We start from the raw sequence: 13603 nt of genomic DNA on the forward strand, positions 1-13603 counted from the left end.
GAAAAAAATGTGCGCTCTTAGCTTACATGGGATCCGAGGCTTTCCGGAAACTGAATGATAAAGTTTTCCCGGAACGGCAAGTCAAAAGTCTGCCCTACGAAGAGATCACCAAGATCCTCAAAACGGTGTACGAACCAGAACTCAATGTTTGGTCATCACGAAGTAAGTTTCGAGAGTTACGACAAAACAATGCTGAGTCATTGCTGGAATTCGAGGGCCGGTTGCGAAAGTCAAGCATCGATTGCCATTGGGATCCGAAATGCCTGCAGGATAATCTCATAGAACAGTTTATCCGAGGACTGGCCGATACCCGAGCAAGACAATTTCTTCTGATGAAAGCCGAAAAATTGAACAAGCTGTCAGAGGTTTTCGAGATGTCGGAAAATTTCGCGAGCGTGCAGAAAGTAAGTTCGGCACCTCCCAACGACTTCAACCCAAATGGAGTTCACAAGCTTTTCAACAAGCAACGACACCGAAAACCGAATACTCATCGTCGAAGCCAATCGTCTGCGGCGAGGCAGCAGATTCCTTCGGCAAGTCAAAACAGAACTGCCTGTTTTCGATGTGGAAATACAAATCACCTGGCTCCTGAATGCTTCTTCAAATCAGTGGCATGCAAGGGATGCGGGAAAATCGGTCATCTGAGACGAGTCTGTACAAAAAATACGCAATCTCAGAATTTCCTCGAAGAAACCCCATTTCATCATGTCACCTCTAAAGAGCCCTTATTCGTAACAGTCTCGTTGAACCAACGCGATGTCAGCATGGAAATCGACACGGGAAGCGGAATCTCCACAATGACATTGGATGCTTTCCGCTCGATCGCACCGAAACACCGGCTACAGAAGAATGACCTCTGCCTGAAGACAGCTACCGGAGAGAACTTCGAACCGCACTCGTACGCGGAGGTCGAAGTTTCTTACAAGGGCGTAACAAAAACTCTACGCTTGTATCTCATGCGAGAGGCCGTCTTCCCGACGCTGATGGGACGCGACTGGATTCGTCAGCTCCCTATCGACTGGACATCATTGCTCAACACCCAGAGTGTTCATAACTGCAAACAAGCTACGGATACAACGCCACGAGACTTCAAAGAAAAAGCAGAGAGCCTACTCAAAAAGTATGGCAACTTGACCAAGCCTGGCATAGGTTGTATTCCATCAACAGAAGCCACGCTGGAACTGACCACAGAATCGCCGAAACCCCTCTACGCCAGAGCTCGACCAATCGCACACGCGATCATAGAAATGACCAACAACGAACTCGACTTCCTCGAGAAGAACGGAGTCGTACAAAGAGTCAACGCAAGCGATTGGGCCCATCCAATGGTAATCGTACCGAGAGCTCGAGGGCCGTAAGGTCAGAATTTGTGGAGACTTCGAAGGCCGGCATAAATCGACACATTCGAATCGATGAGCATCCGCTCAAGAACATCCGTCATGCGCTTGACAATATAGGGAACGGTACAAAGTTCTCGAAGCTCGACATCTTCTCGGCCTTCTTGCACATGCCAGTCCGAGAAGCCGATCGGAAATTTCTGGTAGTAAACACACACCGTGGACTGTACCGATTCAACAGGATGACAAACGGGCTTGCAAGCGCCCCAGCGATATGGCAGAGGTTTATCGAAGGCATCCTCGGGGGAATCGAAGGAGTAGAATGCGTAATGGACGACATTATCGTCACGGGCCCGACAGACGATGAGCATCTAAGAAGGTTGGAATCAGTGTTGGCCCGACTCGACCAGAACGACATCAGACTCAACCCCGATAAATGCGCATTCTTCGAAGAATCCGTAACGTATTGCGGGTTTCGCTTGAAGCACCAGGAAATCCAGAAATGCAACGAGAAGGTAGAAGCGATCAGGCAGGCGCCATCTCCGAAAAACGTCGGAGAGCTCAGATCATTCCTTGGTATGATCCAATTCTATGCGAGTTTTGCTTCAAAGCTCGCCGACATTGCAGCTCCCTTGTACTCTCTTCTGAAGTCCACTGTCAAATTCGTTTGGTCCGACAGGATGGAAGAAGCGTTCGCAAGGGTGAAGCAAGAGTTGTGCTCACCTCGGATACTCGTGCCGTTTGACCCTCAGAAACCTATCATTCTGGCGACAGATGCATCTCCATACGGCATTTCGGCTGTTCTTTCTCATCAATTCCCGGACAAGTCGGAAAGACCCATTGCGTTCTATTCCCGAGTGCTCACGGAAACGGAAAAGCGATACAGCCAGATAGACAAGGAGGCGTTAGGAATTAAGGTGGGAGTCGAAAGATTTTTCTACTACATATTTGGTCGAAAGTTCACTCTAGTTACGGACTCGAAGCCATTGTCTCAAATCTTCGCCCCCGACAAATCCTTGCCTCCATTGTCAGCGACCCGTATGCAGCATTACGCTGTGTTCCTCACGAATTTCAACTTCGATATCGTATACAGGTCAACGAGATTGCACGGAAACGCTGACGCGTTGTCTAGGCTGCCGCTCCAGAACGAGCAGCCCATAGCACCCGATCTCATCAATGAATTTGTCGTCCATCAGATTCAGGACACACCATTGCGTTTCGAAATAATTGCCAAAGAAACGAGAACCTGTGAGGAACTGAAACCGCTGTGGCTAAAGCTCCAAGCAGCTGGGCAATCGCATCGGAATTCAAAACACTTCGGAATCGACCTCTGTGAGTTCAGCACATACCACGACGGAGTCATCTTGAGAGGGCACAGAGTCGTCGTCCCGAAAACCTGCCGTCAGAAGATACTCAAGGAACTTCACGAGGGCCATTACGGCTCTGAGAAAATGAAAAGCCTGGCTCGACGATACGTGTGGTGGCACGGCATAGACAGAGATATCGCCAACATAACCCTGTCATGCACAGCGTGCCTCACGCACGCTCGGAACCCTCCAAGAGAAGTGATTCACAATTGGGAACCACCGGCGACCCCCTTCCAAAGAATTCACTTGGATTACGCTGGCCCAGTTCAAGGCAAATACGTCTTACTGATAGTCGATGCCTTCAGCAAATGGCTGGAAGCGTTCATAACGCCGAACAAAACTACGGCAACTACTCTGATCCATCTTCGAGAAACGATCGCACGGTTCGGAATACCTCAAGTCATGGTTACGGACAACGACCCCACGTTTGTGTCGGGGGAGTTCAACAATTTCTGCGAAGTAAACGGCATAAGACACATGACTTCTCCGCCGTATCACCCAGCCTCAAATGGTCAGGTAGAACGCTACGTCGGGTCAATGAAAACAGCTTTGAAGAAGCTATCATCGGAATCCGGTAATCTCGCGTCAAGCCTTTCGCTATTCTTGTACAGACAGCACATGATGCCCAGCGCCACGGGCTTCAGCCCGGCCGCACGCATGCTCAATCGAGAACTGAGATCGAAGCTGGACCTGCTGAAAGAAAAACCGTCAAGGGTCGAAGCAAGCGGACCTCCGAAATTCGCCGTGGGAGAAACGGTTATGGCAAGAAACTATCACTCGGCAGGACCGAAATGGGTTCCAGGAAAAATCTCGAAAAATTGTGGCACCAGGATCTGCGAAGTAGAAGTTCCGAATGGTATATGGAAACGACACTTCGAGCAGATTCGCCGACGTCATAAGGATTCGAGTTTCCCGAACAACGAAAAAGGATCCCTACTGCCGTTCATTTGTGATGTAGACAATGAGCGGGGGGAAGACTCAGGAGACGACGAGTTCTTCGACATCGGCGAAGGTGTTGAAGACGAGCAGTTGGACTGTGATGAAAATAATTGTGATAATAGGAATAGTGTGAACGAGAAATTAGATCATGGGAGAAAAATACTTGTAGGAGCTTCCGAAGTCCGTCGACAATCGAATCGAAGCACAAAGGGTGTCCCTCCGCAACGATATGACTCCTAAAGTCAGGGTCATCTGTTGTTCTTAGTCAGACTCGCTAGTCAATGGAAGATGAGTTTTAAGACCGCGATCTAAGCATTTCTCATCAGGGGGAAGTTGTTACGAGTTCAAATATGCCGCGCGCTCTATCGCGCCATCTACAATAATAAAGAACAACCAGTTGGGTATGAGCCTTCATCAGGCACCCATCTCCTCGTCTTCCCTCCAAGTGAAGTAGCTAACAAACAGACAAACAGACAAACAGACAAACAGACAAACAGACAAACAGACAAACAGACAAACAGACAAACAGACAAACAGACAAACAGACAAACAGACAAACAGACAAACAGACAAACAGACAAACAGACAAACAGACAAACAGACAAACAGACAAACAGACAAACAGACAAACAGACAAACAGACAAACAGACAAACAGACAGACAGACATACGTTTTTATATATATAGATAGATAGATGCCTGTTGGCACGAGCGGGTGGAGTTCGGGAACTTAGTCAGCCTGCTCAGAAATATCTTCTTCGCCGTGCCGCATGAAAGCTCCGACGCCGACAGTCATACTTGGAATCAGCTGAATGAATGTATAGAAAGTCAAACGCGTCTGAAAACTGCGCCGGCGTGGGCCGTCAGCCCTCTCTAACGGTACTGGTCTCAGATCCCAGGAAGGTGCGCGAGGAGTCAGACTGGCCGACATATACATATGTATGAGGTGAACTTCAATGTGTGGATCGAGGAAAGTCCTTTATTTGTTCGTGCCCATGATGCCGCTCGAGTTCTGCATCGTTGATATCATCGGCACCTTTCAGGAAGTGATTCTCTTCTTGCTGTGAAGAGAACCTGCGTCCTTCACTTGCGAAATATCCCGGAAATGATTAGAGGACCGCCTCCGAGACCTTGGAGTCGTCCCTACCAAAAGTCCTCCTTCGGCGATCTTCGAGCGGGCAATGTCCGGCGTGACTTCCCATTCTGCCAAATGTGAGCTCTCGGCTGCGGCACCCGATGACAATCCGAGGCTCGGATGCTAGAAGAACCTCGGGAGGAGGCTCGGAACTCTCCTCCTCGTATCGTCGGGATAATGGGACGGGCTCCTGGCGCACAATGATTTTATGGCTGACAGACAGCTCCGCAGAAACCCCACGAAGAAGCTCCAACTAGCCGCGACCTCCGAGGAGAAGACCGCGACCGGCCCCGAAAATCGCGGATACTACGGGTACCGCCGGCGAAGGTATGTACAAAGGGAAGCGCGCTGGTAGCACAGGAAGCACGGGGAAAGGTACGACGGGAGCTGCGACAGCCTCCGGAGCGGCGACCGGAGGCGGAATAGACTCGTCGACGAGTTCCTTCAGGTTTCGACAATGACCGCAAGCCCTCTTCTGTGCTGCGGTGGAGGTGCGGTCCACGGAGCAGGTGTGTTCGCGGGTGGGGAAAAAGCCGAAGCCTTGGATTCCAGCATGAACATTTGCAGCATCGCGATGATCCTCTTCTTGCCTGTGAGCCAGAGCCCAGCCTCGAGATCCGATTGGACGAGGAATCGGAAACGACTGAAGACTCAGCGGGAAGAAAACCCCAACGGGAGCCTGAAAGTGAATGTGTACCCTCGAAACGAGAGACTTTCGACCTACGATGCGAAACCCGAGATCCTTGAATCGGATTCGACATCCAGCTGTGGCTCCCTCTGAATCTCCCGACAGGAGCGTCAAGTCCGAATTCCAGAATCGAATTCAGACGAGCGCATTGTCGAGAACTCATCTCCAGAGTCACCCGCATATGCGTCCATTCGGGCCTCTTGTGTGAGGGTCGAGCATCACTATCACGAGGAAAGGGGTCCTTCCCGAAGGGTCGTTCACTACTTCACTTCCGAGGCGCCACGTGAGATTCGAGGAGGTACCACGCCTCAATGGAGAACAGACGAGGGTGCATAGGGCGAATCTTGGTACGATCTCTAATGAGAGAGGGGCTCATCGTAGGCATTTCATCATGGGCACTCTGGACTTGTTCACGAGCCGGCCGTTCTCGTCTCGATTGGCGTGGTCCAGGAGTCTACCGCTGAGATCTGTATCTAAATATCTGCAGTCATAGCGGCTTGGTTCGAGAACTCTCACGAATTTTTGATGGGATCAAGAAGTTTCTCCTTGGAAGGTATGAGAATGGGCCCGGAGATCCTATTGAAAACAACGTCGATCCCCCGGAGGTTCGGTTCTGGAGAGGAACAACCTATCGCACTTGGTCCTCAGTTGCGACCACGATTCAAAAGAAGGATTCGTATTCGGGGTGATTCGAGCGTATGATCGATCTGGGCGCAGAGTACCTAAATTCGAGCGCATAGTTGAGAACTTCATCAGAAATTAATCCACAGACAGAGTACCCTCTCAGGTAATTCACTCCGTCATACCAGTTCATTCAAACAATAGCTTCACGAGAGCGCGATCGATGACCAGCTTTTGCTCTTCCAAATAGGAATTCTTATATTTGTCGAATAACTCCTTCAACTGGGCCACGGTGTACGCGACTGACGGCAGCCAGAAACAGGAGGGGCGACCGTCATACGTACACGATGATTTGCTTATTATTTCTTCCTTCTGCGAATCGATTCATCGATGATCAGACTTCGGTGGTTCATTTCTTCGAAAAAGCTAATACTATCCGTTATTCCTATCGTTTTCTGCTGATTCCATTCAGCGTGATTATTCGACGTCTCATAGCATACTCAATATCGATGCTAATCTCTAGTTCCACTCACAAAGATCATTCTCGTGCGGAGTCCCTCTTTCAAATCTTGCGGGATGTTGTACATCATCTCGATCGATGCTTCGGAGTTCATTTTGCAAGAATAGTCTCTCGAGGCCCAGCCGCAATGATGCTTGAAGTTCATGATGAAGCCCTCGAACAACAAGTTACACTCAATAACATCCGGCTTGGCTGAGTGGATTGAGATTTGAACTTATTAACGCTGATCTTCATCAAATGTCTGCCGTCGTTACTCATGCGATGAATCCTCACATTCGCGATTGGGGACTATCGAGTCGATGCTGAGGGGCTTTACTGTCAAATAAGCACTCCAAACGTATAGTTTCGACGCGGAGTCCTGCAGGTCTGCTCGCCAGTACGAGCCATTCAATGTCTCCGCCATTTTCTCGTTCGATTCTTCGAGCGCCCTCTCCGTAGCTCGCTGAACGTAAAGGAGCGTTCGCCTCGGATCTGAGTGAGGGGGAAATCAAACAGGCTGAATGAAGGCTCTATATGCGGACCCCACCATCACCGACGGCGGTCCCGAGCTATCACATCGTCATATAGTATGATATAGTATAGTATATACATCAGTCCTCCGGAATCTGATAGTAATCGTTTTGGAGTTTGCCAGGGTCACTCTCTGCTCTTAAAAATTTCTGTCCGGAAGATTCAATCGGATGAAAATAATTACAGACCGATCGTTGTTTCTGTTCCCGCCGTTTTTGTCGTCCTTTTCATCGCTGGATCTAAAACATGAGAACAACTGTGAAGGAGTATCCCTCTCAGGAACAGCGACCTTAGTCCATGTTGAGTTCTGGGCATCTCACCTGTAATCATTCCTGTCGGCGTTGTAGTCCTCAAGCTCCACCTATTTTGAAATGAAATCGCCGCAAGGAGCAGGAGGCAGAGCGCGACCACAATGGTGGCACCAGCTGCCGAACAACATCGCTTCCGCCCGGAGAGCTCCATCGATGCGCGGTCGAGTCCCGCTTTCCCGATTCCCCCCGTCCCTGCTTCATCGGCAGATTGGCTAGAGGCGGACTCCCTGTCGGTTCCTGTGATGTCATCCGAACCACCTGACGCATTATCCGCTGAATCTTTGGCTGAAGAGTTTCGTCATTGATCTCGATTCCCGACTTTTGGATTTGATTTCGGGAGACGTCGACTTAGTTAATCGCCATATTGATCCCGAAGTCGACTCACAATCTGACGCCATTGCGTAGGGGAATCCTCGCCGTCCCGGGGAATTCCCAGAGCTTCGTTGTCCGCATCTCCCGATGCTCCAAGATAGTCGGGAATCGGAGAGGTATTTTGCATTCCCGGTTCTCGTGATTCAACCGAGCATTGCCGTGAACGCGCATCCCGACTTCCTGCTCCGTCTCCGCGATTCGCCGTCATTCGAGCTCCTCACTCCTCACGAAGCCGGACCCCGCCGACTCTGAGGAATCACGACTCCGATCATGTGCGTCAGCCAAGACGATTCAATCTTGCTTGTCTGTCTTTCCCAAGGAGTACTCCCCATGATGACTTTACTAGGACTTCAGGGTAGATAGAGGTCGTTTTTCGGCGACCGACCTGCATTCAAATGTGTCATCCACCACCTTCCGCGGTCACCGCATCCTTCCGGCTACCCTGGAAACTGCTCTATAGTTGAGATCTCTCGTCGACCGGGAGCCCTTGCCCTTCCATGCATGCCTGCCCGAAATTTTCTCTGGTAGAAAAAAAACGTGTTCCAGAGCGATCAAGGCGAGACCGCATTCTATTGATTCTCCAATAGAAGTGAAAGCCTTGGTCAAACAATTGGAGCTCCCATCCACACGAACAAGTTTGTTAGGGGGAGCGAGCGCGAGCAAAGGGAGTTCGCCTTTTAGCCCGTAAACACGACTGTCTCCTCTGACTCAAGGGAATTCCGACTGAAGACTCGCATAGCTGGGATCGGGACGGGATCGAAAGGAACTTATTCAATGAGGATGTTCATTCAGATTGAGGAGCAAATTATGCACGAGATTACTGGCGATGCTTATATAAGGGGAGGAAGAAAAGCTCCCGAAGATTCCGGCTCGCCCGAATCTTCATGATTATATGTGTGTGCACATTTACCATAATTTGGACCAGGCGATCGGCGCGGTGATGCGGCGCTGGCGCAGCCATGTTTGTATCCGCTGGGAAAGTCCGGAGATGCCACGGATTTCCGATCCATCTGCCGAGACCCACGCTCTGCTCTGAATAACGAGCTCCTGACTCAAACCAAGCTCATTAGACGTCATTTAGCCCACACTGTTTTCTCTCGAAGTTATTCCGCGCTGGCCGCTGAGCGAGAAAGTCCGCTTACAGAAGTTCATACCTCAATGATGATTCGTATCGAGTGATTATTCCAGAGCTCGCTTCGCCAGTTTACGCTCATTCAAATTCCCTTCGGTCGCTCTATTATCGGGCTCCACTCCAAAGAACACGTAAGGAAGCCGTCTCGAATCTCAATGTTTGGCAGCCGACGAAGCACTCGCCCAAGACATTTGCTGTCGACTCCCGCTGAGCAAAGAAATGAGCACGAATCAGTACTTAAGCAGTTTCGAGTCTAATCCCTCCCCATAGTGTTCATGATGTATGTGAGGCTGCTTTGCTTGTTGACGATTGAGGGAGTTTCTCTTCAGCGGTGAGTGTGTATTGCTCGTCGATTGGATTGCGGCGATTCCAGGAGATGCTTTTAAGGTACAGTCTGCCCAAGAATGTCTCCTGCAGAGCATTCAAAAATCATTTCTCGTCCTGCAGTGGTCCCGGCTTCGTCCCCGGAGGACCGGTGAGTGAGCGGAGCTTCCCAAGCTCATTTTTCCGAACTTGGAGCGATATTCGGGCTGAAGTCGCAGGGCCGGCTACGCTGATTATAGATATACGGCGACTCGATGTGATGCGAGTCGAAGCTCTCCCGGATATCTCCAATGACGAGACGCTCTTGATGCTGAAGTCTATATACATCTGTTGCAATAAGAGATCCTGCCAGTAGTTACCCAAAGAGAGTCTCGAAGAACGAGATAGGGGAAAAACTTGGGTATATCTGGGAATACGCGCTACATGAGCGATCGTGTCGAGTAATCATCGAGAATCATTGATAACAAGTACCGATCAATCCCGTCCGTTCATGACAGGTCGGAGCCAGAGGCAAAGCGGGTATGGTTGGAATGCAGAAGGCCGGTATGGTGGCAGGTGGAGCTGATAGGGTGAGTTGATGTGGATGACTTGTCAGAGAGAAAAGAGAGAGAGAGGGATTTCTCTGGGGCTCCTCATGAATATCCATTTTCCAGATGATGATCAACGGGGGACCCCCTGTCATGGGACGAGTAGGGGTTGTGCAAGGCCCTATTATTGGAGGAGGGATGATGCAGGGTGGAGGCGGCGGTCAAATGGTACATAGCGAGGCTCCGGCGAGGTGTCGATGTTTCACTTCTCCTTCTACAATATCGCGGGATATTCCAATTTTCGTCCTCTTTCGCAGATGATGGCCAATGGAGGACGCATGGCTGGCGGTGGTTCTATGGGCGGAGGTGCGACCGTGATCCGAAGAGGAGGCATGCAAGGAGGAGGAGGAGGGATGTTCGAACAGAACGTGAGTGTCTGCCCCCGATGGAAAACCTCCCAAACTGGGATTCGCTGGCTAATCCTTTTTCTCATCGTCTCCTTTTTGCATGAAACTTTCTATCGAAGCAGATGGCGTTCGCCAGCCAGGGCCACGGCAGAGCGATGGGGGGCTCATCGAATGAACAAGTTATCACCAGGGAGAAAGTTATCCGCTATTACTCCGCAGGAGTCGGCGGAAATGCCGCAGGAGGTATACTGCCACGAACGATTGTATATTCGTCGCAACGCGAAATATCCAGGCATTGGAACACAGTGACCAATTTTTCTGTCTGTCCATAGGAGGAGGGAACAAAACGGTAGTCCACAAAGGGCAGACTACGCACCACCAAGCCGCCGGTGGGAGTAAAGGGAGCAGTAAAAACAAAACGATCAAGACTGAGTCTTCTGGTTTCGTGGCCTACACTTCGGACGAAAATATCAATGTGGGCGAGATCAAAATAACCACTACAAAACGACCGGTGGTGAAGAAGACCGCAACGATGGCACAGCAGAAGGAAGTCAGGATGGAGGCTCAACAAGAAGAGCATCACGAAGAGCACACGATTGTTACAGGTTCCGTGGACCACAAAACAAAATGGAATGCCCCGAGCTTCGAGTTCAACCACCAAGTTGCGCATTCTACGACGACAACAACAACTACTACGACGACGACCACCACGACAGCGGCTCCCTACAGGACGCTGTCGTTCGGGGAATCAGATTTCAAATTCGACCACGAGAAGAAATCGAGCTCCCAGTCACTCAGCTTGGACCTACCCACATTCACAAAAGAGGAGAAGAAATCTTCTCTCAATCTGGACCTACCTTCCCTGGGCAGGAGCGACCACAGAACGGCATCCTTTGATTTCAATGCACCGAAAATAGGCACAGTCGAAACCAAGTCGGCCTCACCATCCCTTGGCTTGGATCTAGGTGCTCTTGGCAAGCAGTCGGCGGCGCTGGATTTACCGAAATTGAACGCGCAAGGGAGTCTAGCTGGTGGCAAGTTGGACTTACCCGATCTTAACATGAAAATCAACAATGCAGGCTCGCTCGATCTGTCAGGCAAGCTGAAGGCGCCGACACTCCATGCGAGCAATTCCAAGGGAGGTTTGCTCTCCAGACTCTGAGGCGATTTAGAGAAGCTCGGTAAGGACGAGTCTGCTGCTATGAAGGGCATGATGAAACCAAAGAGGGAGTCGTACGGCGATAGAGATGATAAGCGTGTGAATACATGATATTTGTTCTCGAAGTGCAAACACTGTCAATTTGAAACACGATCTCAAATATAAATAGATTGTTAATTTCGAGCATACGATCCCAAATTCCATCATGTGCAGCAGCGAATCGACTTCGAAAATCCTATAATGATACGGAAGAGGACTTCCCCCAAAGGCAATTATTCGATCGAGCTACTTAGGGTTCTCACGGGGTACTTTCCACCGACAGTGAGTCCCGTAATAATTATTCTAGAGTCACCTCTGGATTCTGTAACACAGTACAGCCCGCTAATTGAGACCGCGGCGAGACCGACTCTGCCCGGCCCGGATACGCGCAAGGGTCCAATTATTAGTCGGACCGAACTCAGCTGGGAAACATGTTTTGGTCCGAAAAAGCGGTCGGTCCGATTGAGAGGACTCCACTGACTGAGCGGAATGCCCTGTAAACTCAGCGGCGTAGCGAAACGATGTGTCTCCCGTTGCGGATCCTGCGGATGGCGCCGACCCCACCATTCCGAACCGATTTGGTAGTACGATGGGAAATGGTTGAGAATCAAAGGTACTCGACCGATCGCTCAATGGAATTCTCGTCGGATATCGCCGATTCCCCGCTCGATTTCGTCGAGACATGCTGCGAATGGGCCAGAATCAGCAGAACTCGCAGGCCAGACTAAGATGAAATCACCGCTCTCGCAACTACCCGATCGTGAGCTTCTCTGTCGGCAAGTTGGGTTTCTGCATGGAAATCGTCCAGTAACGGAAAGGGGATCAGCTACCTTTCCACAACTCTTCAGCGTAGAGCAAGAGCCAATATTCGAATGAGTCAACACTGGGTGCGTCCACGGGGGGCGTGTGAGCGGTCGGACTCTAATTCGTTGTCGGCTCCGGATGCTCCCTAGACTCAGGACGAACTCGAGAGGTTCCAATAATTCTGTTCTCAACCTAGGCCAGCCTCAGTTCACTCTCGGCTGTGATCTGGCCAAGCCTCGAGGTCATGCGAGCACGCGCAACGAGCCCGAGATTCTCGAGCCGACTGACAGCTATTCGCCCGGGCGAGAAATCGAGTCGACGAGGCGAATATCGATTCGATCGACGACTTCCGGTGTCCTGGATATCGACGCTTTTAATTTTCGGCGTACTGGGTTTCGGCGTACTGGGTTTCGGCTCTTTTGATTTTCGGCGTACTGGGTTTCGGCTTTCTTGACTTTCGGCGTGATGGGTTTCGGCTTTCTGGGTTTCGGCGTGAAGGTTTCGGCTTACTGGGACCTAACCGTCGCTGGAGCTCAAATTCTGAAATCAGGGAACTTCCATACACAGAGCATGGGGCCGCGGATTGAGCTCAAATTCAAAAATCAGGGAACTTCCATACACAGAGCATTGGGCCACGGATTGAGCTCGAATTCAGAAATCAGGGAACTTCCATACACAGAGCATGGAGCGGAATCGAGGAATTGAGCGTCTCGGAATCGTAGCCCTGTCAGTTCAGGTTCAGAGTAGAATCGCGCGCGCGAGGCGCTGCTTGAAGCAGGATGGGTCATCCGGGCACTGTGCGGGGAGTGCGAGGCCTATGCTCGGTACAGGTCCATCCTACGCACTTTCCGTTCCCGCGGGACGTTCACGATCCTTGTCATCAGGATATACCGACTTTCTCGACTCGAAGGTAGATATGAGAATCATCATGAGGGATCATCATTGGGATGATTATGGGCATTCGGTGAATTCGTCGTTTGCAAGAAGTCAAACCGTCAAACGCATTATTTTTTCAAGTCGGATCTCTTCCGATCGCAAGTTGCGGCAGATAGATCTTAAGATATACAGATAACGGCCGCCGGTCGCCGTTAAAAAATCTCTCCGCTCATTTCTACTTCATCTTACTGTCGCATAAAGTACGCGCCCTCGATATCTCCACCACACCGACCAGTACCCGAAGCCCAAGGCTCGGAATTCCTCTCCGAGCCTGCAACACCCGTTATTCTCGGTGAGGAACACCCCGTTTTTTTCATGGCGGGGTTCAAAGCCTCAGAAGAATGTCTTCCGCGCCTTTCAGCCAGACTCCGCTCACTCGCTCGGCCACAGGCGAGAGACGGAGCTGCGAGGAGGCTTCTATCGCGAGGCTTCTATGCTTTCGGTTCGGCACACGAGCAGCTCTCTATTGTTGTTC

General features: G+C 50.6%; 1 pseudogene; it reads left to right on the forward strand.

Moving 5' to 3' along the window:
• The first annotated feature begins 26 nt into the window (after nucleotides 1–26).
• LOC100899960 (uncharacterized protein K02A2.6-like) lies at nucleotides 27–3883 on the forward strand (annotated as a pseudogene).
• Nucleotides 3884–13603: the final 9720 nt, after the last annotated feature.

Source organism: Galendromus occidentalis, unplaced genomic scaffold, assembly GCF_000255335.2.
Source record: "Galendromus occidentalis unplaced genomic scaffold, Mocc_1.1 scf7180000076716, whole genome shotgun sequence".
NCBI lineage: Eukaryota > Metazoa > Arthropoda > Arachnida > Mesostigmata > Phytoseiidae > Galendromus > Galendromus occidentalis.